Raw genomic sequence first — 27,220 nt, 5'->3', positions numbered from 1 at the left:
TCCATTTCAATATCATTAAGTGTACTTAAATTAAAAAAAAAATTACATATATTTTGACATTCTTTCATAAGTTTAGAATCAGAAATGTACATATATGTATATACATATATCTATAGATATAAAATTCTACATTGATTGAGATGTATGTGTATATAAATATGTATAGGTAATAAAATGAATCATGGATAAAGAAATATATGTAATTTTTTTTTAGAAAAACAATTGGAAATATAAAAATACTGCACTATATTTATATCAAAAAGTCATGAATATGGTAATATTAATGCATTAATATACAAAAAAAAATAATAATATCAAGTCATACAAAATTTTCTTTATGCTGTAAAATTACAACAACAAAAATTGTGCATGTAAACATATAAAAAAATTATTATATAATTTGTTACTTATATAGGATTTATTGTTATTAAATAAATTATGTAATTTAATTTTGTGTAAAAATCATAAAAAATGATGTGTTAGATTTGGTTATAAGGCTGAAAATGTAGAGGTAACTAAAGCATCATTAGATTTGTTTGGGACATTTTCAAACAATATTAAATGGCTACGAAAATGTCACGGATGACTTTGTAAGTCATATGGGGTGGGCAGCCATTAGAAGCTCCAACATCTAATAGCACATTTACACTTACGAAATCCACTCGATTTCGTAGATGTAAACGTACTATCAGCTTCATTTATGAGATTTGAAAAAATTGGTTTTAATAGAAAAATGGCCAAATGATTTATATATTCAAAATAGAATCTCCGCTACTCAACCCAAATGTTAATTTAAATTCATAAGTCAAAATAGTGGTACAAAAAAAGTAAATGTGAAGCCTCAAGCGTAGAAGAACCTCCCCATCCGGCGAGCTAAGCCGCAGCAGACACCTCCAGTACCACATACGCTAAACCACATCAGAGGTCTGTCACATTTTGGCGCCCAACATGCAAGCATTTTAAAATTTAGATTCAATAACCCAATACTTGATAAGAGATCGATCTTTATTATAGATGTCCCGGAAGGTATTACATATATATACCATGCCTGCGTCGCAACTATTTTATGGGTCTTTCAAATATCAGGTAACCAATCAATTTCAAGTGTGTATCATGTTCAAATCAAAATCATTATAAAACGGCTATATAGCTGATTATTAATCTGTTTTGAATTTGAAACATGATATATTCTGTCTTTGAAAGGTTTAATCCAACTTCCTTTTTTTTAGTATTGATTCTTTTTTATTATAAATCATTGAAAATATCTAAAAATTAAAACACCGACATTTTATTATTCAAAATCAATATGATTTTATATGTTTTATTTATAAAACAGAAACAAATATCTCTTCCACAATCTTGAAAAGTCTTAAAATATTTTTCTAATATCAATTAGAGATAAATCATTTATTAGATTTTTTAAAAATTAAGATTGTATCAAATCTCTTATATTTGTTGCTTTAGCTCGAACCGATACAAAAATTCAGCCAACTATATGTATGAAATTTCGTCTATCTGTAAAATAGAACAAAATAACAATATCAATTACTTGTAAATGTGCATATTTAAATGTGTAGTTACTAACAACTATATGTAAAAAATCTCATTTTTGTTTCTTAACTATTCTTTAAACAACCTAAATTTATTTCAAATCATTTCTATATCGCCATACCTTTTGTTTGCTATCCACTGAAACAATAAATTAGCCCAATTCAGACAATTTTGTCTCAAACCTAAGATCAAACACATCTTTTTATTATTATGCCTTCAAGAAGAGGAAGATTACCTTCCAGACAATCGAATAGAATAGCTTCTAGAAATAATCCTTCGTACATTCCTACCTGTTCTTCTGAAATACCAACATTCATCCTAATGACAAATACTGAGACAAACACTCAAGCAAATACTTCCTCTGCTTCTACAAATAATACACCAGGAGCTAATCAAACTGTAATACAGAATAACATTCCTCCTTTGATGTCCATACCTGTTTCAAGACCAACTGAACCACAAAATACATCGTCGCCAGAGGTCAATAACATAAACACTCCTGAATATACGAGCTTAACAGCCCAAGAAATTCAGAGAATATTTGCAGAAATGTCAAGCCGAAATCAAGGAAATTCTTTACCCCCAGTACAACAAAATATGGATCATAACTCACAAGCCAATACAAATGGTCTAAATCTGAGAGATTATATTGACGCCTCGGTTGGTGCTGCTCAAGCCAGCATTATCAGAACTGTATCAGAAAGTCTAGCTGTTATGTTACCAGCTGCAATAAGAGAAAATCTGCATTCCCAACAAAATTCCTCATTTGGAAATTTTAACAGAACTGACACGAATATTGGGCATTCTCAACAACAAATTCCCGGCCAACGGACTAACAGTCGACATCAACAGCATAATTCAACCACTAATCCTCATTCACAACAACAACAACAATGGTATGACTCTTTTCATCAACCGGCACAACAACAACAGTACTTTGCTCAAAACTTTTCAATGGGATACAAACCGATGACACCACTACAATTACAAAAATGGGGTCTGAAATACGACGGATCTTCAAAAACTGTCAGTGTGGAAGACTTCGTATTCCGAGCAGAAGCTCTTCGTCTAGACTACAATTGTCCTTGGAATATATTTGTGAAAGGATTTCACCATCTATTAAGTGGTAAAGCACAAGATTGGATATGGGAGTTCCGCCAACAAAATCCTCACTGCGAGTGGAATAACTTAAAGTATCACTTTATCAAAAAATTTCGCAATTTTGAAAGTGACTTTGAGATCCAGCGAAAAATAATGGATAGACGACAACTGCCAAACGAAAATGCTGACTCTTTCATTTCAGAAATTATAAGGCTGAGGAATCAGATGCGATTACCATTACCTGAGTACGAGATTGTACAAGTCATAAAGGATAACCTGAAGGATGGTTTGATGCAACTTATATACCCTAAATATATTGAAACTGTAGATGAACTGATTGAGGAATGTAAACGGGCGGAAAGAAACCTATCCAAGAGATATTCATATAGGCAACAACAACAATATCAGACGTACAAGCGAGTGAGTGAGTTGGACGAATACACCAACAACATCGACACACAAACATATGAGATTGAAGCATTGCATCAAAATATACAATCCAGACAATTAGTTTGCTGGAATTGCAAACAAGGAGGACATACTTTTATTGAGTGTCCTGTAGAAGAAAGGAAAGTGTTTTGCTTCAAATGTGGGTTCGATGCTGTTACCTCTCCTAAATGTCCTAGATGTTCGGGAAACAACCCTCGGAACATGATGAAAACTGGGCCAACATGTTCAAAAGAGAAGCCAGCTCAGTAAAGAACATAAATCTTAATAATGTACAAAACCAAAACACAACTCCTGAATATAAAAACCAAACAAATCCTAATTCTGACCAAAAAACTAAACAAAAACAATTCAATTCCATTAATCCAAATTTAACATACGAAGAAAGGCTTAAAACTTATAACGAAAAACGTGAAGAAATCTTCAAGGATTTCGTACCAGTTTTAAGTAAAAAGGTAGTGAATGCTCGAAAGGGTTATGCTAGAAGAAAACAAGAACGTAGGGAAATAGCTTCAGCATGTATTGACACCGATTTTGATATACGTCCCTACATGAGTGTTAGTTTAAATGGTATAGAATTTAGAGGACTGATGGACAGTGGAGCCTCGATAAGTTGTTTAGGGAAAGATTGTCTCGAAAATGTCAAAAAAATGCAGGCAGAAATTATAAATTATAAATCGACAATTAAAACTGCTGATGGCAAAAATCAACTCATAATAGGTAAAGTGAAACTTAATGTAAAATGTGGTAAATCAGAACAACAGGTACTTTTTTACCTAGTGCCTAATTTGAAGCAACAGCTGATATTAGGATATGACTTTTGGCAGAAGCTTGGTATCTCAATATGTTTAAAAAATGACACAATTAATGAAATTTCTTTACCTATAGAAAACAACACTCAAATGCATGAATTGTCAAAAGAACAAGAAGTTATTCTTGAGAATGTTAAACTGTTTTTTCGATGCTATACAAAATACGGCTTAGGTAGGACAAAAGTAGAAACACATAGTATAGATATTGGACAGGCACCCCCTAAGAAAATGCGTTATTTTCCTGTGAGTCCTGCAGTACAATCATTGATGTATGCAGAACTCGACAGAATGTTGGAGTTAGATGTAATTGAGGTAGCTGAAAATGCTGATTGGAATAATCGAGTAACGTTGGTTATTAAACCCAACAAAAACCGATTATGTCTAGATGCTAGGGAGCTAAATAAAGTTACAAAGAAGGATGCTTATCCTCTCCCTAACATCGATGGCCTATTAGCACGATTAGGAGACACCCACTACATCTCAGCAATTGACCTTAAAGACGCCTTTTGGCAAATTCCATTAGAGGAATCTAGCCGTCCGTTGACAGCATTTACAGTCCAAGGCCGGCCACATTATCAATTTAAAGTGATGCCTTTTGGACTGTGCAATGCTGCTCAACGGATGTGCCGCCTAATGGATAAGGTCATACCGTCAGAATTGCGAGATCGGATTTTCGTCTACCTAGACGATTTGTTGGTAGTGTCACCTAACTTCGATGTACACATGAAAATGTTACAGATAGTTGGAGAGAGATTGTCAGCAGCAGGGCTAACAATAAACATGCAAAAATCGAAGTTTTGCCATAAAGAGCTAAAATATCTCGGTTATATTGTGGGAGGGGGGAAACTAAAGCCAGATTTCGGAAAAATTGAGGCTATAATGAACATCAAGCCACCCAAAAGTCCAAAAGATGTTAGGAAATTCCTCGGTACAGTTGGATGGTACCGTAGGTTTATCCACGAGTATTCTACTCTGACTGCACCTCTCACAGACACTCTAAAAAAGTCTCCTAAATTCACTTTAACCCCAGAAGCATTAAAGGCATTTGAAACGTTAAAAGATCGGTTAGTGTCAAGTCCAGTACTTTCAAGTCCAGATTTTGGGAAACCTTTTTTTATTCAGTGTGACGCCTCAAATGTTGGTATAGGGGCCGTACTTTTCCAAAAAGACAATGAGGATGGTGAACATCCAATTGAGTATTTTTCCAAGAAATTAAATTCTGCACAGCGCAACTACTCAACAACAGAGAAAGAGTGTTTAGCGGTCATATTAGCCATTGAGAGATTTCGACAATACGTCGAATTAATGGAATTTACGGTGATAACAGATCACTCAAGTTTACAATGGCTAATGCGACAAAATGACCTAAACGGTAGATTAGCTCGGTGGAGTTTAAAACTCCAGGGCTATAAATTTAACATTGAACATCGAAAAGGCACAAAGAACGTTGTTCCAGACATGTTGTCGCGACTGGGCATGGACGAAATATCCATTTCAAATGGTCTCATTGACTTCAATTCGGAAGAATTCAAAAATGAAAAATATCTCTCATTGATAGACACCATCGAGCAAAACAAAAGTCATCTACCAGATTTAAAGGTTTGTGATGGCATCGTTTACAAACGTGTTAAATTTAATAGAGACGAGGTGGAAAATGAATGCGATTGTTGGAAAATATGGTTACCTGAAAAGTTAACCAATGAAGTCATAAAAAAATCACATGAGGATAATACATCTCATGGAGGTACAGCAAAAACACTCTATAACGTTAGAGAATATTTCTACTGGCCATCTATGACCATACAAATCAAGGAATTTGTTAGCAATTGCACATTGTGCAAAGAAATAAAACACCCAAAACAAGTCCTTAGGCCACCTATGGGAACAGAGGTAAACACTCAAAGGCCTTTTCAAAAAATTTATATTGATTTTTTGGGGCCATATCCTCGTACAAAATCGGGAAAATCATTTATTTTTATAGTCCTGGACCATAAAACGAAATTCGTCCTTCTTAAAGCAATGGCTAAGGCGACGGTTTATGCTGTAAACAGATTTCTTGTCGAAGAAATCTTTCATAAGTTTGGTGTGCCGGAAGTTGTCCACTCTGACAACGGCAAACAATTCACTTCTGAAGCGTTTCAAAAAATGCTACAAATGTTCGGAATCAAACATTTGAGAACTCCCATTCATTCACCACAAGCAAATGCCAGCGAAAGGGTCAACCAAAATATCCTATGTGGCATACGCAGTTATCTTCAATCAGACCAAAGTCGTTGGGATGAAAATCTTTCAAAGGTAGAATGTTCACTGCGTACCACTGTACACTCGTCTACAGGTACAACGCCCTATTTCGCACTAATGGGATATAATATGATTACCCATGCAGATGCCTATGGCATATTAAGAAAACTAGGGGCACTAGAGGATGGTGAAGTTCTTGTACTTCCTAAACCAGCACAAATGCAATTAGTACACAAAAAAATAAAAGACCAAATTCACCAAGCATATGAACGTAACGAACGAAATTACAATAAGAGGAGTCGTTTTGTTTCATATAAGCCAGGTCAAGAGGTGTTTAGAAAAAACTTTGTTCAAAGTAATTTCGCTAAAGGCATAAATGCAAAACTTTGCAAGCCTTGGTTGAAATGCCGTATAAGAAAGAGAATTGGCAATAACCAATATGAAGTAGAAAACCTCAAAGGACAACTGATTGGAATAATACACGCACAACATCTTAAACAGTAGCACATTAAAGTTTACTACAACACTCTCTTTATGGGAAAATTACATCTACCAGCCATGAAAATATATATAAATGTATGGCCTATTATAGTACGTTAACATATAAACGGATTTAACAAACATACAGGGTTTCATATGTCAATTCCATTGCTTATATTTCAAATAACTACTCATAAAGAAGGTTCCTGTACAAAAAGCTATAATATAAACCGGCTATTACTCTATTTCAAAATACATCTAAATGCTTATTGTATAGCTACCAACAATAATTTCTTACTACTAATCCAATAACCGGATCCGTAAATAATCATTTGCTGCATTACCAAACGTAAGTCAAGCAGTCAAATCCACAAATATTTCTTTCATTCCACATCCATTTTTTTTCAATTTTGATTCGATGCAGAAACGTCCTTATATAAAGTTCAGGCAGGAAACACAAATTGACACAAAAATGGCAAATTCAATTACAGCCTTACATGCAAGAGTATTGATGCTAAATTTACTTGCGTTATCTGAAAAAAAAAACAAAACAATATGTTAATGAAAATTATAGAACATTATATACCTGTAAACAAAAAAGGAAATCATTAGTAAAGATATTGAAAACATAAAGTCCATAGAATACTTATCTTCGTGTAGTAATATCCCCGAATGCATATGCAATACGACCAGGTACCGGATAAGAATTGTACAACAGCATTAGGAATGCTACTAGTTAGTTCCAACGTCATCTACAACCACATAAAGGTAACTACCATGACCATAACAAACATTCATTTTTATGCCAGTACTCATAAACTGATGGCATCTCACTTTTATACATAGCAAACTTAGGTAGCAAACAGACAATCTACTGTTCCATGGGAATAGTGTTCGACAGTCTGCATTCAAACAGCAATATCCACACATATTCCAATAATTTCAAAGGTCAGCATTACCTCCATATTCAGATCGCGTTGTTACTATTGTATTTCGGTGCAGGAATGTCCTTTTTGTATGAATCTAATGCAGGCAAAACACATTCAACCAAAAATTACAAAACCAATAACAGCCCTACGTGCAAGCGTATCGATAACTGGATGCCCTCGCATTATCTGAAATAAATTAACAAAATATTAATGAAATCATCAACAAACGTTCTACCTGAAAATAGAAAAAAGAAAATGATTAAAAACATGAAAAAACGAACTCCAAAGAATATTTACCTTCATGGAATAATATCCTGGAGCGAACATACAATACGGCTAGGTGACGACAAGGACTTTACAGCAGCATCATACTCATTTGCAATGTCAACAAAAGAAACATACAGGTAGCTTCTATGACCATAGCAAACCTTCCTTCACACGTCAGCATTCATAAACAAATTGATGGTTTAATTTCGTGAATCTTAATCACTTTCATGCACAACAAACATAGGTAGTCAGCAGATAATATTCATCCATGGCTCTGTCCGATGGTGGCAATGTTCGATGGTCTACTCCCAAACAGCATTGTACAATCTTGCACACGAAAGGTTGTATACTACTTGAATTTTATTCACCAGCGTATCTGCATTTACCAGCTTACCAAAGACAAATCACCAATTATATTTACATCCCATAATTTCCATTTATTTATGCTTGCATTCACTTAACCTTGATTTCAATCCTAAAAATATAAACATTACTATTTGTAAGCAAGTAGTCAAAAAAATACTTACGTATTATATTAGAAACCACAATTTTAATGTTCAAGTACAACTGCTTCACGAAGTGTAATATTATTGCCTTCAATTCTGGTGGAAAATGTTTCCTTATTCCAATTGAAAAAGTGGTGGTCATATTTTCAATTACATCCATATCCATTGGTAAACAAAAAAAATGTTTGTTTTGTTTGCTGTCATTCATTGTCTCTTTCACAACTCAACAATAGGACACCAACACACACAAACATGGTCAACCATTGGGCAGACGGCAATAACAAAAATACACCGGCCAACAAACAGAACAGCAATAATATGATGATTGCAAAAGGCCGATGTGTTTAACAGGTAAAACCAATGGTGTTACATTCTTTGACATTTACATGGTAAAATCCATCCACATTGTGCTGCCGTAGCCTATTTTTATGGCTAATTTCCCATGAACCCTTTCTGCTGAGACAAGGCGATTCCTGAAAAGATCAATCATTAACTGATAACCACCAATATTTGCCAAATGTACTTACCAATAAATGCAACATTATGAATAAGCAACCAGGCCATATTAGACAATGCTAGCATTTTTGTTTATCTTTTTTGTCCACCATGCATATTATTTCTATATGTGTATGGACAGGCGAATAAAAATGTCGCTACAATAACCACACTGACAAAGGCTGCAGAAATATACACATACATATCATTGTTTATTACTGTCTATTCCCAACATTTTTCTTTCCACAGGCTTCAATAAAACTGTTGGCTTTGTGACGACAGACCGGCAAAGATTATTTTTCTATTATTTTTACTTGATTATATCACTTTATTGGGCAAAATATTTAAAAGTGAACTAGCAAACACAAATATAAACAGACGCTCTGATATTGTAATAGAATTATAATTCACAATAACATCTGTCAAACCTCAAGTAAAACCCAAACAAGCGTTGCCACATAATTTCAAAGCACAGAGCTCATAGCCGACACGCTTTTTTTCGTAGGGAATGATTATTAAGTTAGCTGCAACTTTTTCTTTCTTTCTTGATCAAACCACACATGTGATAAGACCAGTGCAACTTTAAGAATATTAAAGTAGTTTAACTTTAATTTAATTTCTGAGTTATAAAAAAGCAAATAAAATTAAGATAAATTACTCCTTACTCGTGTACAAACACTATTAGCAATTGTTTAATTACAATAAAAGGAGGTAAGACAAAATTATATATACTATTAGAATAAATGATGTGTGATTAAATATAAGAAATTATAAAGTCTTAGAAAAACTTCATAATGCGACATGAAGTGGTCAAATTTCAAAGAAATTCATCATTACAAATAAATAATTCTGTAAACAGCAATGTTTTCTCTGTCCATTATAATACATTAAGGTATACTGAAACAAAGTAAAGTGCCTTAAAATTTCAAGAAATTGATATAACATAACATACATGAACATTATATGACCTTTTGAGAAAAGGAAAATATATGTATATGAATTTATATACACAGAAATCCAATAAGAAAATAATACTTATTTGCCTTCATATGACTATCGATTTATGTACATATATGGTTTTCTAAGCTTTAATTTCATGTCGTGTTCAATTATTCATGCACGTGGTTGGCACTTCAGTCGAAGTGTCGTAAACTCCGTATTCTATGAACAAAAAAGTTATGCTAAATCGTTATAATTTCAAAATAAATATATTTAAGTAATTTCTAACATTTAAATAATGCAACTCTAAATTAATAGGGACAAATTCAGCCAAGTTTTGCACGCCATCTTTATCAGCTTTCTACATCAACATCGGTACAGTACTCAAATTCAAGTAGTGGAGGCACCCACTTCAAAGAATTGCCACAATACAGAGATTTGTCACAATATAGAGAATTGCCTCAATATAGAGAATTGCCACAAAACTGAGAACAGAAGTTTCGCACAATTCCAATTTGGACAACTCAACCTAAACAGCTGTGAATTTCAACTACAGTAAATACCGGTTAACCCCTACAAGTATGGTGAGATTGAAATATGATGTGTATAGTAGAATTTGTCCCGTCCTTTTTGTGTGTTATTACGGATTGTAAATTAAGTATCACGAATCATAATGATATATTAAAAAAAAATAGCACAAAATTAAGAAAACGTATCAAAAAAATAAAAAAAGAATCATAAATATATGCATATTTGAAATATTTTTGCTGATCAAGATAAGAACTAATTTAATGGCGATAAAACTAAAGTCCTATAGCTATCAATATTGTATATAAAAATCAAGAACAAAAGCCATATATAATTGATGAATTAATTGATTAAATACCATTACCTAGAAATCATTGTAAATATGTCGTAAATACAAATTACAAAATATATATTTAAATTAAAATATAATATATGCATATACAAATTATAAAAAAATATATATGTAGATATATACAAAAAGCAACAGAACTGCAAAAAAAACCATATTAAATTTATAAATATATGTATATGATAACATACATGCATAAATATATGTAAATTTAATTTTCCATTTCAATATCATTAAGTGTACTTAAATTAAAAAAAAAATTACATATATTTTGACATTCTTTCATAAGTTTAGAATCAGAAATGTACATATATGTATATACATATATCTATAGATATAAAATTCTACATTGATTGAGATGTATGTGTATATAAATATGTATAGGTAATAAAATGAATCATGGATAAAGAAATATATGTAATTTTTTTTTAGAAAAACAATTGGAAATATAAAAATACTGCACTATATTTATATCAAAAAGTCATGAATATGGTAATATTAATGCATTAATATACAAAAAAAAATAATAATATCAAGTCATACAAAATTTTCTTTATGCTGTAAAATTACAACAACAAAAATTGTGCATGTAAACATATAAAAAAATTATTATATAATTTGTTACTTATATAGGATTTATTGTTATTAAATAAATTATGTAATTTAATTTTGTGTAAAAATCATAAAAAATGATGTGTTAGATTTGGTTATAAGGCTGAAAATGTAGAGGTAACTAAAGCATCATTAGATTTGTTTGGGACATTTTCAAACAATATTAAATGGCTACGAAAATGTCACGGATGACTTTGTAAGTCATATGGGGTGGGCAGCCATTAGAAGCTCCAACATCTAATAGCACATTTACACTTACGAAATCCACTCGATTTCGTAGATGTAAACGTACTATCAGCTTCATTTATGAGATTTGAAAAAATTGGTTTTAATAGAAAAATGGCCAAATGATTTATATATTCAAAATAGAATCTCCGCTACTCAACCCAAATGTTAATTTAAATTCATAAGTCAAAATAGTGGTACAAAAAAAGTAAATGTGAAGCCTCAAGCGTAGAAGAACCTCCCCATCCGGCGAGCTAAGCCGCAGCAGACACCTCCAGTACCACATACGCTAAACCACATCAGAGGTCTGTCACAACGCTTTTTAAATTGATTTATTTGAGATATTCCAATGTTTTATATTCATTATATTTCAATTTCATTAAGACGATCGAGCTATTATCAAACTACTGTTTTTTTTTTTCAAATAAAATGTCCTACAAAATCTTGGGTTTGGTAGTAATTTGAACGAAACTAGAGAAAGAGGTCATAAATATTAATTAGAAGTTACCACAATTCTTTTACATACTTTTTGCAAATGGCCCTGGGGTCCCAAATCAGTGAAAATCTTCGCTTAATAGATGTTAACTTCTCCCATATCCTCAAAATGCATGCTTGCAAATCAATTTTTAAATGAATCGAAAAATCAATTCAAAATACATTCCATGGAATATATATTTATTCACTACAAAGAACTAATGTAAAATGTGTGCTTAAATAGCAAATTAGACAGTATCCTCACTGCACCGTGCCCTTGTAAAAATCATGACTTCTTTCACGTAAAAAGATGTAGTCCGAAATCTCTTGCACTCATGATTCAACTACCTCTGGGGCTACAAACATTTTGCTGGGTACTTTATAGCGTCTCTGACGAATATGACAAATTAATAATTATACCCTCCATATAATAATAAGGCCTGAAAGTTCCAATTCTTATTGATTTGCATCTAATATTTTTCGTAAAAAGATCCAAAATTTTTAATAAAATAATAGCAAAAATAAAATATGTGTTTATTTATTTTGAAATATTATTTGCAATAATCAATTACAATAAGTTTTTCTTCGTCGATATATTTGTTTAGTGTTGCAATTCACAAATAAAAATTCTCCCCTAACCGATAACATGGCAATTTAAACAACAGCTAACACAAATTAAAGTTTTGTTAATAGCATACGATTTACATGAGTTTTATTCGAACTTCTATGTGGAAAATGGAAAATCTTATAACGAAAATTGCTTTAACAACATTTAAGACAGTCGTATGAGAAAATGTTGTGGCATGCAGTGGTAGTTATGTTTAGTTGGGGATGGCCAATGTTCGTTTGCTGAATATGTCCGTTGTATTGTATCAAACGTTGCAACGTTGGCTGCAACACAAAAGACGTAAATTTTTACAATTTAGTTGCAATTTGGCGCTTGATGTGTAAATAAGTTTGATGCGGTTAAATAAGTTTTGTGCCTTTGTAACGGTTTTACGGGAGTGAAGTGAAGTGAATTTACGTTGGTACAAAAACAAAAAAAAAGTCTTGCAATATAAAACATCTATAGATGTGAAGAAAAGTATTAAAAATTAAAAAATATTTTGAAGTAGTTTTTATGAAAAAGGAAATAAATAAAAATAAAATAAACAGAAAATAATTCTTATTGAGGTTGAAAATTATGTGAAGAAATATGTAGAACAATTTAAAGAAATGTTTTGAAGGCATTTTTAATAAAACTAAAGATAAAATAAAAAATAAAGGGAAAATGAAAGAAATTAACAGATAATACTACGTATCGAGTTTGAAAGTGATATTTTAAGCATTGGAAAATATAAAGGAAATTTTGAAATAACAAACCAATAAAGTGATTTTTAATGTAAATGTAATTTATAATTCCAATTGGATACTTGCTCCTCACAATCTAATCCGAAAAAAACGAAAAATATTTTTTTATGAGTGACTAAAGCCTGTTGTTGAAAACCATCATATTTTGGAAGCGAAAGTTATGCATTTGTACATTTTTTTATTTTTCTTAAACGAAAGAAAATTAACAACAACATCAACAGTCTACAAACAACAACAAATGCACATATAATTGAACAACATCCTTAGCAATTAACCAAGCAAATATAAACGGAATCAAAGTGTTGTATTAAAATCAAGTCGAACCAAACGAAGAAAAACGAAACAACTAAAGCTCTACAAAACACTCACACCCAATATTACTACGATAGATTGTGTTAAGCGTTGGAAAAAGTGTTTAAGAGCAGATGCAAATAATCTTGTAAATCTTCACCATTGCCAGCGTCAACATCATCATTATGTAGCCATCTTTTTCGCCTTCTTCTACTACTGCTACTCTAATATGGTTGTTGTTTTCAAGTTATGGTCATAAACTTAACTGGCCGTCTGTCAGTGTTGTTTGTTTTTCTTTTGTTTGCAATTTTCAGCAGAATAAAAAATTAAAACAAATTGATGAAAAATTTGCAGTTGTTTTTTGCGTGTTATGAGTTAAAATTTAAACAACATAGACATTTCCCAGACAGTCATTATCAGGTGGGATGCTATGGAATTAAAGGAGGTGGAATACGTATTTTAAAGAATGAGGACGTTTATAGAAGGATCGTATAGTAAATTACACCAATTTCCAAGACCAAAGGAGGTTTAAAGAATTAAAAAATGTGTGAAGTTTAAGCGGGCTCAATTTTTTATCTGCTTTATAGTATACTATAGACGAAGTTGAATTCTTTGATATCAAAATAGAACAGTAACATTGTTTTGTGTGCTGATTGCCAAAGTTTTTTGAAGATATTTTTTTTCTAAAAAATTCAAAATGCCTTATAAGGAAAAGCACAATAGTGCATATCATTTATTAAGATATGGGTAAATCCTGCGTGACGAACGCTACATTTGTACGCGTTTTCGGGCAAAAATATTAACATTTTTTGGACTTTCCAGATAGATGCATTGAATCTATACATGGTATTTAATAGAATTTGAGAGCACTTTCAAATGCTATAAATTTTTTTTAACAAGTATAATTAGCGGAAAAAATTGATTATAAGTTATTGTGACGTACGCTACAAAAAGTGGAAGTAGCTTCCGACCTTGTGCTATGTTTTCATAATTTTTAGCAAATTTTGCATAATAAAGCACACAAAATGAAAATTTTAAAAGAAAGATGAATATAAGAGAATTCTAAAACAATTAATTTTTTGGCAAACAATTTTGTATTTTTTTTTCCAAAATCAGCGAACCTAATGTGACGCACGCTACGTGATGCACGCTACATTTTTTCCAGTATATAGTAAATAAAAACCAGTGTATTTATTTTAACGAAACAATGTATATTTCTTGTAAATAACGTTATTTTAGACATATTTTATGTTCATAAATAAGTTTATCAATGCGTATATGTTTATAAATAAATTTTATGCTTTAATGAATCTGACGTTAGTGCGATTTTGAGCGCATTTTTGTTATATGACGAAAAATAATGTTTGCTTTTAATTCCGGGAATGCTCTTAACGTTAGCCCATCTCTCCGAAAGAATTCCAGCTGATTTTTGTATATAACTACTGCTTATATATTAAATGAAAATACCATTTGTATTCATTTTTGCCAATTTAAAAAAATCATGGGCATTATTAAGAACAATATTCTGAGCTTTTACCATTTTCCAATTTTTTTCTTTACGGCAGCTACGATTCCGTCTACTGCACTCTTTCCGTGAGCAGTTGCAAAAAATTCCACTCAAATTTTTCTTTGAAAAAGGGTATACTACTTAAAATGAATTTGTTTTTAAATCGACTTGCACATCCATCAGAAAATAAATATAACTTTGAAATATCATTTCATTTTTTAAGTTTCTTAACAATTAACTGAACTCAAATCGCTACGAAAACAGAATAAAACAAAAATAGAATACAAGAGAAAGTGAAAACAGAATTAAAAGGCAATTTTTTTTTTTATTTTTTGGGAGAACTCAAATCGTGACGAACGCTACAGAAATTAATGCACTGTAATTTTTTTATTTTTTATTATTGTAGATTTTTTTTTTCTATTTCCTTAAAAGCAGGATATTAATTTAATTTAAATTTATAGATGAATTTAAAAAAAAAAAGAAATTTCTGTCCACATTATAAAAAAAACATAATTTTTCGTGACGAACGCTACACCACTTGGATCTGTCTTTTCATACCTAATTTCACTTTTTCCAAAATAGTAAAAGATAATATTTTCTGTCAAAATCTAAGAGAATTGAGTGAATAACAATATAGCTTTTGAGTTTACCACTTATGTTAACACTAAAGTAATAATATGAACATGTAAAAAATGTACAATTTTTGTATAAAATTAAAAAACCTGAGGTAGGGTAGAATTTTGTAATAATTTTTGTGTTAATAATGATAGAAAACAAAAAAGTTTTTAACATATTTCTAAAATTAGATATCCAGTCTAATCTTCTGTGAAAAAATAAATTAATTTGGATAAAATAAAAAAAAATGTTGGCTGGTAGACTGTTTCTGGGATTTGCCCATATATGAAATCGTAAAGCGCTATAATAAAAATCTAATTATTCAATATAATTTTTCGAAATTATTTATGGACCAAATTCCGTTACATTTTTCAAATTTCGTCAAAAATAAATAAACATAGTGTGTACATGAAATCTGGTAAAAAAAATGTATAAGAGCTCGATCTAAATCTGAACCGATTTTAATACGTGTTTGGTACACCAAATACATGAAATCGATAGAAAATATATATGGGAGCTATTTCTAAATCTGAGTAATATTTTCCCATGCTCTACATGGCTATGTGGTGGTATTTTTGATATTTACGAAAAATGCATAAAAGCTATAACCCTAATTTATATCCCGAAAGGAACTATGGTTCTGTTTCATTTCCTTATGTATGTTACATACACATGCACAAAGACTATACCATTTACCACAGTGTGGCCGACTTCCGTATTGTTAGTTGTTTTGTATTCGTGCATGAAGACAGGGGTTCTACCAATTATTTTCTGAAGATTTTGTTCTCATCTGACAGATCACACCTTGAGCTACTTTCGGAATTTTTTTTGTTGAACAATATTGCAAAGTGTTCTGACAAATGCCCGCCAACGAAACACTGTTTTTAATAAAGCCGTTTGCGGTCCCCTCTTTAGCTCGAAAACGATTGAACTGATCAGCATATGCTTCTGTGAGATCATTAAGAACCTAATTATCTTGTACTTAATCGAAAAGAAATTCAAAACTATAAATTTAAAAAAAAAATTGTGAACTGTCAAAATCAATTTTCCGATTTTGGATAAAAAAATTTATAGTTTTTTCGCCATAAATCCGTCAATTTTTTTAAGTCTCTCGCTCAAGTACAAGATTTTTATATGTATAACAATCTCACAAAAACATACGAAGATCGGATCATCCGTTTTCGAGCTATAGTGGGCACCGAATTTCAAAATGCCATTTTGAGAAAACCACGTTTCAAACATCGATGTTACATACAAATCACAATGAAAGTTATTTTCTAACTCTCATATCTCAGCTAATTTTTCTCCGATTGCCTCGAAATGTTTGCAACATATTCTATTCTACGTGCACTTGAAAATGAGCCAAAAAAATGTTTCGATTTTGTAAACTTTGTAAGTGGCCATAACCCCTTAAATCGATTTCCCCACTACTCTAATTTCCCCACTACTGTAAAATTACTCTAGTATGGAACTCGATTTAAGAACCACTAGTTTCATGCACGAATACAAAGAAACTGACAATACGGAAGTCAGCCTGTGTTGTAGGGTAAATTTGTACCTTTCAGGATAGTTGGCTACAAATTTTCTATATAACCAACAAATCTCTGAAAAATTATTGTAATTGGGGGTATAAATCGTACAGTGGTCGCTGTCATTGGCTAAAATTAAAAAAATGAAAGTCTAATTATTGGTACCAAATGTGTTCATATCTACTCCTAACATGTTAAATTTCTCTAAAATAAATTTGTTATGGATTACTTCTTACTGTACTCTGTGAGAATAGCATCAAAAAAGAGAACTTTTAACAGGTTGGATTCGATGTGAATTCAGTGCAAAAGTTAGGTGAAAGTAAAATATTAATATCAAACTAAATGAACTCTATATTGACCAACTTTAATTCGAATATTGAAAAACAATTTTTATGCTCTTTTGTGTTTGTTAATTTTTGGTATTCATTATTGAATACGTGCGTTGACTTGTAATGTAATTTTTTCAATACAATTACCGCCTGTTCATGTATGCCGCACGGAAACCTGTACGAAAGGAAAGAAGTCACTCACTTCCGTCTAAAAATGCGTTCATGTATTTCGCAAACTATCGTGCGACTGCCGTTACGTATCCTATGCGAAATACTACTAATTTGAATGTACATTTGTACAACTATGTTCCATAAATGAGAGCCAAATGGGAAATGAAAACAAAATCCACATATACATACAAACATTGGAATATGTGTGATTTGTTTTCGTTGAAAAATAAAATGTGTCGGTATTTAAAATTATTTTATTTTATTGATTTCTTCAAAATATTGAATGAAACCGCCATTCAAACATGTCTATAAAATTTTTATTTTGTTTCAAGAATGTATTGCATGAATTTGTTTTAAGATTTTTGGTGTTATTCGCGAGTTTACGTTCTACTTGACAGCTACAAAGCAAGTGAGTGATTTTGACATTCTCTTTCTATAAAAGACAGTCCTTTCGAAATACATAAACCCAAATTTAGTGGAAAAGTGTACGTTTACGTGTTACTTCGTATGGCTTGTTGGTCGCATAGATTTTCGATTCGAAGACGTTTACATGAACAGAAAATGATTTTTTTTCCACTTCCGAAGCGCAAAAAACCTTTCGGTCGACATACATGAACAGACTGTTAAATTCCATATAATTAAATGTTACACAGTAATGTTTACGATATCCTAACCAAATATTTTCAAAAACACTTCAAATGATGATTGCACATTTTTATGAATAATTGAAAAATCTCTTCTCTCCCTTAATATGTACAATAGCCAGAACATTGCACATTCCAGTGTTAACATTCAAAAAATACTGAAATTAAGCATTTTTATAGACAAAGTGAGCACCTACACAATTTAACTATCGATGATACTTAAGAACTTTGTATGTTCAATGTGTAGAGCTCACCACGCTTCTGACTCCCGAAGCCGGGAAAGAGAAAATTCAGAATCACGTTCAGAGTATACTGAGAAATGATTTTGAATGCCCCGGAATGACGAGGTTAATAGCTTGCACACATTTCTACGAAGAATATATCATTAAGGATGCATTAATTCTTCCCAGCGGAATATTTCTCAGTTCCGCACTGCGATTCTAAAGACAAGAAATCTTTAACAATCTTCTCAATATTCCAGATCTGAATATTTAGTTTTGTGAACTAGTAATCAATTCACAACTATTAACCTCTTAACGATTTACAAATTTTCTCACATTTTTCTCGCCAAACTTTCACAGATTTTCTCGACCAATTTTCATCATTTGCTTTCAGTTTGTAGAAACTTTCAATTTATGATTCCAATATTTTTGAAGTTTTTATTATTGTAATTGTTGTAACACCAACTTTTATAATTTTCCTACTTCGAGATTTCTATTTCTATTGAGTGTGTGTTTGGTATTGTTATCATTGGTCTTTGGCCTCTTTCCTATTGCCTTAGGTATTCTTGTCTATGACTGTGCCATGAATTTCCGGTTGGTTGCATTTTATTTGATTTTTCATAGTTCTCTTCCAAATGCTGGGGAGATACACAGTTTTTTCTTTTCCTTGTGCCGTTGGGGTGTTATGAATGATTTATGAGATCTTAACCATTTGTCAGGAATCGCTTGGAAGAAATAAATGATGACATATGTTGGAATTAGTTTCGGGCTGTAAATATAGTCTGTCTCTTGGTCTCGCATTTTGTGCGGCCTACAAATAAAACTGCATGTTGCCTAAAAGCAATGTGCGAAATTGAGCAAACCAAACTATCGGGCAAAGTTGAATAACACTTCATGTCGAATATTGTATGTTGGATATTTGAGTGTAGATTCTGTTTGATAACAGTTCTGAGTGAAAAATGCAATTTTAAAACGAAACAAGAATTTGACCAAAGTTGACTGATTGTGGTTTATTGATCGTTGTGTGATATCAGGTAATCAACTATATCCCACGAACATCCATTATATGACAATGGGATACTTCTCTCATATCAATAGCTGCATTCTGTATTTGGATCAATGATATGGACCATTGTTTTTACCGCCGAGTCGTTTTACAATACCAAAGAATACTAATGAAATATACACCAACATTATTTTACTATCTGTCTGAATCTATATTAATTTTATATGGAACCAGTAAGGAAAGGATCAAAGTCGGGCGGGGCCGACTACATAATACCCTACACCACTGTGAATATGTAAAATATATATGGGAGCTAAATCCAAATCAGAACAGATTTTTGATACAATTTTCACATTTATTTGTAGACCAAATTCCGTCACATAGTCCAAATTTCATCAAAATTGGACATATATAGCGTGTTTCGTGCATCAAATACCTCAAATCTGCCTAAAATATATGTATATGAGAGCTATATCCAAATCTGAACCGATTTCGATATAATTTGGCACACTTATTTCTAGGCCAAATCCCGGCAAACATTCCAAATTTTATTGAAATCGTACATATATAGCGCGTTTCGTGCATCAAATACCTAAAATCGGCCGAGAATATATATAGGAGCTATAGCCAAATTTGAACCGATTTCTATATAATTTGGCACCCTTATTTCTAGACTAAATACCGTCGCAAATTCCAAATTTAATTGAAATCGGACATATATAGCGTGTTTCGAGCACCAAATTCCTTAAACCGGGCGAAAATATATGTGGGGGCTATATCCAAATCTAAACCGATTTCTATATAATTTGGCACACTTATTTCTAGACTAAATTCCGTCGCACATTCCAAATTTCATTGAAATCGGACATAAATAGCGTGTTTCGTGCACCAAATGCCTTAAATCGGGCGAAGATATATATGGGGGCTATATCCAAATCTGAACCGATTTTTACCAAAATAAATAGCGTTCGTTCTTTGGCCAAAAAAACTATCTTCCCCAATTTTCATGCGAATCGGACAATAAATGCGACCTGTACTTTGTTTACAAAAATACATGGACCGACGGACAGACGGTCAGACGGACAGACAGACTGACATGCGTAAATCGACTCAGAAAGTGATTCTATGTATATCCCTAAAAGGAACTATGGGTCTATCTCGTTTCCTTTTGCATGTTACAAACTAATGCACAAAGACATAATACCCCTTACCAGAAGGTGGTGTAGGGTATAAAAATAATAAAAAAACAAGTAAAAGAGGGCTATAGTAGGTCGGGGCCGACCATGTAATACCCTACACAACTTCCCCTGGGTACTAGTTTTCGGCGGAATTTATTTGTATGAATGTGAAAACTCCTTTCTTCCTTCGCGGATGTTGTGAAAATATATGTATAAATGTTTGCATCGCAATTTGCATCAATTTAAATAGATGGGAATTCCTCTATAATGATTTTAATACTTTTCTGTCATGGTTGCGAAATGGTGCAGCATGGAAGGTAAACGTAGTTCTTTATAAACGAACCAAAATTATAAAGAAATACACACTTATTTTTAAATTTTTATTTAAAATAATCGCGATCGAAGCAGACGTTTATATGTTTTTTTTAGGTTTTTACTGGATTTTGCTTGTATACCTATTCCAATATTGTAGCTGTAAAAATTCTCTACAATATTGATCTTTATGACTTTTTCTTAGGTTTTACCATTTTTTAAAGGTCACATTTTGCTTGGAAACTGCAAGTCTATTGAAATGGGACTAAAGAAAATATTGTAGCAGTGAAAATTCTCTACAACATTTTTTTAGTCCCATTTCAATAGGACTTGCTGTTTCCAAGCAAAATCATGAAAACCTAAAAATGTGAATTTTGACCGCGATTTATTTAAAAAGCGCTCCGGCGATTTGTTTGTTTTATTTTTATTTTTTCTCATCTATGAACCTATGAATGGTTCAGGCGCACCGTGATGTTATACAGTAATTGGTTGATCTAACTACTACACGGTGCTCTTGAACCAAATTTAAATGAAAGGTGCTTACACTTAGAAAGTTTTTGCGGATTCTGAAACTACAATGTTCATAGATGAGAAGAATCAAAAAACAAAAAAAAATCGTCGGAGTGCTTTTTAAATAAATCGCGATTCAAGTTGACATTTTTAAGGGGTTTTTAGGTTTTCACAATTTTGCTTGGAAACCGCAAGTCCTATTGAAATGGGACTACAGAAGATGTTGTACCTCTGAAAATTCTTTATAAGATTGCCTTTTATGATATCATGGTAGTTTTTACCGTTATTGAGATATAGAAGTTCAAATAAGGACAATGGATTGACTGTATCACCTCTTTATAAAACAATGTTATGCACAGTGCACCTTAACTAACTTTAAATGAAAACCGCTTACACCAGAGAAAATTTTGCAAATCTTGAAACAGCTTTGTTTACAGATGAGAAAAATCCAAAAACAAGAAAAAATCGCTGGTTGTATTTTTTAATAAATCGCGATCATAGTTCATATTTTTATGTTTTTTAGGGTTTCACGATTTTGCTTGGAGACCGCAAGTCCTATTGAAATGGGACTAAAGAAAATGTTTTAGCAGCGAAAATTCTGTGCAAGATTGACTGATAGATATTTTCCTGGGTTGTACCATTTTTGAGACATAGAGGTTCAGATCAAACTTTCAGATTTTTTTCATAGGTCTTCAGGATTTTGCTTGAAAACTGCAAATATTATAGAAATGGGTCTAAAGAATATGTTGTTGCCGTAAAAATTCTCTACAAGAGTGACTTTCTTAATTTTTTCCTAGGTTGTACCGTTTTTGAGATATATAAGTTTAAGTTGGGAAATTGCAGTCATGACATTATTTTATAAGGAGGCGATACAGCCAATCCATTGTCCTAAAAACTACGAAGATATCATAAACATCAATCTTGTAGAGAATTTTCATAGCTACAACATTTTCTTTAGTCCCATTTCGTAAGGACTTGCGGTTTCCAAGAAAAATCGTGGAAACCTAAAAACTCTTAAAAATGTCAACTTGAATCGCGATTTATTTTAAACGCGAGGCGATTTTTTTTAGTTTTTTGATCAAATGAGAGGTCAGTAGTTGGTTTTTAAACTTAGTTTTCGTAAGTTGTCCGAATATGCCCATCGAATTTAAAAATAAAATTTGGATATTTTTCCCACAAAAGTTATGGTAAATTTTTCACGCTAAATACAATACGATCATTACCAACAATCTTTGGCACTATCCTTGACCAAAACTATTACCTCGTGCAAACATTTGTCAGTATTGGACTATAACAGTGACCTCTAGCGTGATTAAGGTTACACTACCCACAAATAAAACTGTAAAGGCGAGAACACAGTGGATTTTTTTTGCTTATTTTTTTCGCCTCGTTTCAAAGCGCAAAAGTAAAATTGTACTGTTTTCAACAGGACAGACCACAACGAAACGAGGCTTTTTGACATTTCGTTTCGACATTCAATTTGATATAAAATCGAGTTCAATTTGAAAAATAGAATTTGGCTGTAATTTTTATGTCCGGTACAATTCATATTAAAAAATTTAATTTTATTTGATATATTGAAATATTTATGTTTATATTGCCCATGAATTTTACGCTTCAATGTGTGATACCATGAAATAAGCGGCCTAGTGAAGAAATAAGCTAAGCAGGAAAATTAAGCTAAGAGCTGACTGTGTTCTCACCTTAAGCCTGTTATTTGACCACGTACATCAACATAATTAGCATCAATGGAAAGGTCAAGCGTAATCATTTAAATTCTTCTAAATTTAACTAACATTTTTTTAACATAGTTTCCAGGAATAAAGATGTAGTCATTTCACTGACAACTTTACCAATTTTCACACAAAAGTTCTGGTCAATTCAACCCGCTAAATATTATCTGATCATCACGTTAAATTGTCCATTTCACCCCCTAAATATTTCACGATCATAGCCAAAAACTATAGGGTTCTATTCTGGTCTGAACCCGACAATCGTGAAGATTGGTCCATAATTGCGGGCTGTAGCATGCGTACAATTTTTAATGGACGGACGGACGGACGGACACACCTCTCAAAATCGCTTTATCTCGTCGAGATATGAATTTTGGTATACCACATGGGGGGTCTACGACGAATATTTTGCGGTGTTACATGAATTTTTCGAAAAACAAACTTGGAATACCCTTTCCACATTGTTGTGTAGGGTATAATCAGTTAAGTGAACATTTCCAGATGAAACCAAAAATCTTATTATATTATTTGACAAATTCAATAAGGAGTTTTCAGTGAAATTTAATATTAGCGTTTAGTGAAAACAACCTGTATAAACATACACATCTACATACACATACTCGTATAACATCTAAAGAAAATGTCGTTTTTGTTGCGATAAAAAGTGAAGACGGGAGCAGAAGAAGATGCAAAAACTCATAGTTATTCTATTGAAATTCCGTTTCCATTTTATTACAATTCTGGTGGCAAGTACAACAAATCATGGCAATATCCAAACGCCTCAATGAAAGGGTGGTGTACATATGGATATGGAAGTGTGTGTGTGTTTGTTTGGTACTAGTAACTGACCATATTTTCCAGGTCTTTAAAAACCCCATAGACGTTAAAAATATGTTAAAAAAGTCACTTCTATTGGTTTATAGTTTGTTTAAAAAATGGTTTATTCATGTTTATTTGGCTGAAGGGTCTTTAAAACCATGACGAACTAATTCAATTATAGGTTCTTGAAAAAAAATATTATTAAAAGTCCTTCAATACATATTATTAAAGAATGCCAATATCTTGGTCTTTAGAAAAATATTCTCAAAATACCCACATTCATAGTGTATAGTTCCTTGAAAAAATATTGTTAAACAGATGGTAGTTTGGTCTGTAGAACCTTGAGAAAATATTGTTAAAATCCCGATTTTTTGGTCATTGGGTTCTTGAAATAAATATTGTCTAAAAAATAAACAAACATACGTATCGGTCGGAAGGTCCTTAAGAAATATTGTCAAAAAATCTACTTTTATTGGTTGTTTGAAACCCTATGTTTTCGAAAAAATATTATAAACAAGTAAGAATTCAGTCTTTCGGTCGTATATTGACGTCACAATCTTCAGAAATACAAAAATCGGGAGGTATTATATCGAAACGTGGACATATACCGACGTGGACAGAATGGCTTTTACCTCCAACAAAGACTAAATACCAAATTTCAGCCATTTCGGTGGGTTGCTGTGGCCACAATCTTCAAAATACCAAAATCGGGAGGTACCGAAGAATTCATCACATCTATATGAAGGCGTGGACATATACCGACAAATTGATGGGAGAATGTTTTATACCCCCAACGAAAACTAAGTACTAAATTTCAGCCATTTCGGTGTGGCAATGAGGTCAAAACCTTCAAAATACCGTAAATAAGGAGGTACTGTTCTATGGGGGCTATACTAAGGCGTGGACCTATACTGACAAATTTTATATGGTACGGTTTTGTATGGTATGGTTTAGTACCCCAAATTAAGACCAAATATCAAATTTCAGCCATTTCTGAGGAATATTGAGGCCACAACCTTCAAAACACCGAAAATCGGCAGGCACGTTCTATGGGGGCAATATGAAGGCGTGGACGTATACCGACAAATTTCATACGGAACGTTTAATATCCCAAGTAAAGACAAAATAGCAAATTTCAGCCATTTCGGTGGATTATTGGGGCCAAAACCTTCAAAACAACGAAAATCGGGAATTACCGTTCTATGGGGGCTATATGAAGACGTGGACCTATACCGACAAATTTCTGGGAGAAAGTTATATAACCCCAACGAAGACTAAGTACCAAATTTAGGCCATTTCGGTGTGATAATGACGCAAAAACCTTCAAAATAGCGAAAATCTATGGGGGCTATATCAAAACGTGAACCGATATAGCCTAGTTGCAATACCAAACATCCTAGGAGTAATAGAAACTTATATACCAAATTACAAAACTCGATCTTAAAAATTCGGAATATATATACTTTATAGAGTCTACGATGCATATTTCGATGTGTTACAAACGGAATGACAAATTTAATTATACCCTCCATATTATGGTATTTATTAAAAATTCCCCGTTATTTGCGTTTGTTGAGGTACTGTTGGTCTGCTATCATAGGAAATGAAAATATAAGCAGTAAGTCTGGGCCCTATTCCACGAAACAACTTATCAACTTTTCATTTTGCACTTATCAATATTTTTGACAATGCTCAAAGTTAAGTGTTCCACAGAACCATTATTTTTTGATAAGTGATAAGTTGTTAATTATAAAGTGAGTTTGCTTACTTTTCAAAATAATGTAGCTCTTTTTTTGATTTCTGTTCCACAAACGTTATTTCTGCTAAGTGAAAAGTTGTAACGGCAAAGCGTATTTTGCTAAGATTTTGCAAAAAAATTTGCTCTTTCGTTCCACAGAAAACTCTGAATTTTGATTTTGCAGATCAAATTTTGATAAGTTTGCCTTAAATTTGCGAGGTAAACGTTCTCTTTGCCAATGTACATTGTTAAAGCAAGATTTTGTTCGGAAATACTGAAAACACGGTTATGACAAGAAATTGTAAAGATTTTTCCGAACTTCTACACTCTGAATCAACCATCCTACTTCGAACTCTCACTATCCGAAATTCCACCCTACGAACAACCCCATTCCGAACTTCCACCCTGCGAACAACCTCACAAATCGATGTTTCTCGATTTAACATTTAGACTAAACTCTATTTGATAGACTATTTTTATTTATTACTATACCCTTCACCATAATATTTAATTTGTAACTCGTCGAAATAATCATTTGCGACCCTATAAGGTATATACATATATTTTTGATCAGCGTAAAATTCTAAGTTGATTTAACGACATCCGTCCGTCTGTTGTAATCACGCTATCTTACGAACGAGTTGAGATAGGGGGGTGAAATGCTGTTCACACGTGTCTTAAATCAAGTTGGAAGTTGAGCTTTGTTATAGCCCCCATATAGCAGTGCCGTCGATTTCAGCTATTTTAAGGCTTTTAGCTACATTTTCAGAACGAATTAGTTTTAATATGCTTCCAAAACTAGGAAAGAACCTCTCCGAAGAGTTTGGTACCAAAAGAGGTTTCAGACAAGGAGACAGCCTTTCGTGTGATCTCTTCAACATTCTGCTGGAAAAGGTTATACGAGAGGCAAACGTCAAAAGAAGTGGCACAATCTACACCAATAGCCACATGTTACTTGCTTATGCTGATGATATAGACATCATGGGTCGATCAGTAAAAGAAGTAACTGATACCTTTATAAAGGTCGAAGGAGAATCTGCTAAAGTGGGTCTGGCGGTAAACGGTGAGAAGACCAAGTTGATGGTGTCGACGCGCAATGCGTCCATTGAGCTCGGACCGACTGTGGAAGTTGGTTCCTATAATATTGAGGTAGTAAAAGACTTCGTCTACCTCGGCACCTCCGTCAACACAACAAACGACATCAGTTGTGAAATAAAAAGAAGAATTGTATTGGCCAACAGATGCTACTTTGGATTAAGTAAGCAGTTTAAAAACAAAGCCACATCTCGTCAAACAAAAATAACGCTCTAC

General features: G+C 32.5%; 1 protein-coding gene and 1 long non-coding RNA gene across 6 annotated transcripts in view; one reads left to right on the top strand and one right to left on the bottom strand.

Annotated features, from left to right (window-relative positions):
• Positions 1 to 1,286: 1,286 nt before the first annotated feature.
• Positions 1,287 to 9,238, bottom strand: LOC141399786 (uncharacterized). 5 transcript variants are annotated; one of them, XR_012411952.1, is made up of 7 exons: positions 8,862 to 9,238; positions 8,356 to 8,807; positions 8,223 to 8,303; positions 7,859 to 8,155; positions 7,445 to 7,747; positions 6,931 to 7,384; positions 1,287 to 1,515 (listed from the first exon to the last, which is right to left on the bottom strand). It is a non-coding gene; the product is annotated as an uncharacterized lncRNA (long non-coding RNA). The 5 variants fall into 5 exon arrangements; XR_012411951.1 differs by having other exon boundaries at positions 6,931 to 7,404; positions 7,467 to 7,747; XR_012411948.1 differs by lacking the exon at positions 1,287 to 1,515 and having other exon boundaries at positions 6,783 to 7,384.
• Positions 9,239 to 12,907: 3,669 nt separating this feature from the next.
• The window catches only part of LOC141398518 (uncharacterized), a 270,439-nt gene continuing 256,126 nt past the window's right edge, over positions 12,908 to 27,220 (top strand). The window contains exon 1 of the mRNA XM_073975841.1: positions 12,908 to 13,040. The gene's annotated coding sequence lies outside the window, so the exon portion shown is untranslated. The remainder of the gene's footprint in view (positions 13,041 to 27,220) is intronic.

The sequence above is a fragment of the Musca autumnalis genome, unplaced genomic scaffold (genome assembly GCF_047663935.1).
Source record: "Musca autumnalis isolate F117 unplaced genomic scaffold, ASM4766393v1 scaffold_3, whole genome shotgun sequence".
Lineage (NCBI taxonomy): Eukaryota > Metazoa > Arthropoda > Insecta > Diptera > Muscidae > Musca > Musca autumnalis.
The sequence above is the reverse complement of the archived record's forward strand: the minus strand, read 5'-3'. Positions and strand labels throughout refer to the sequence as shown.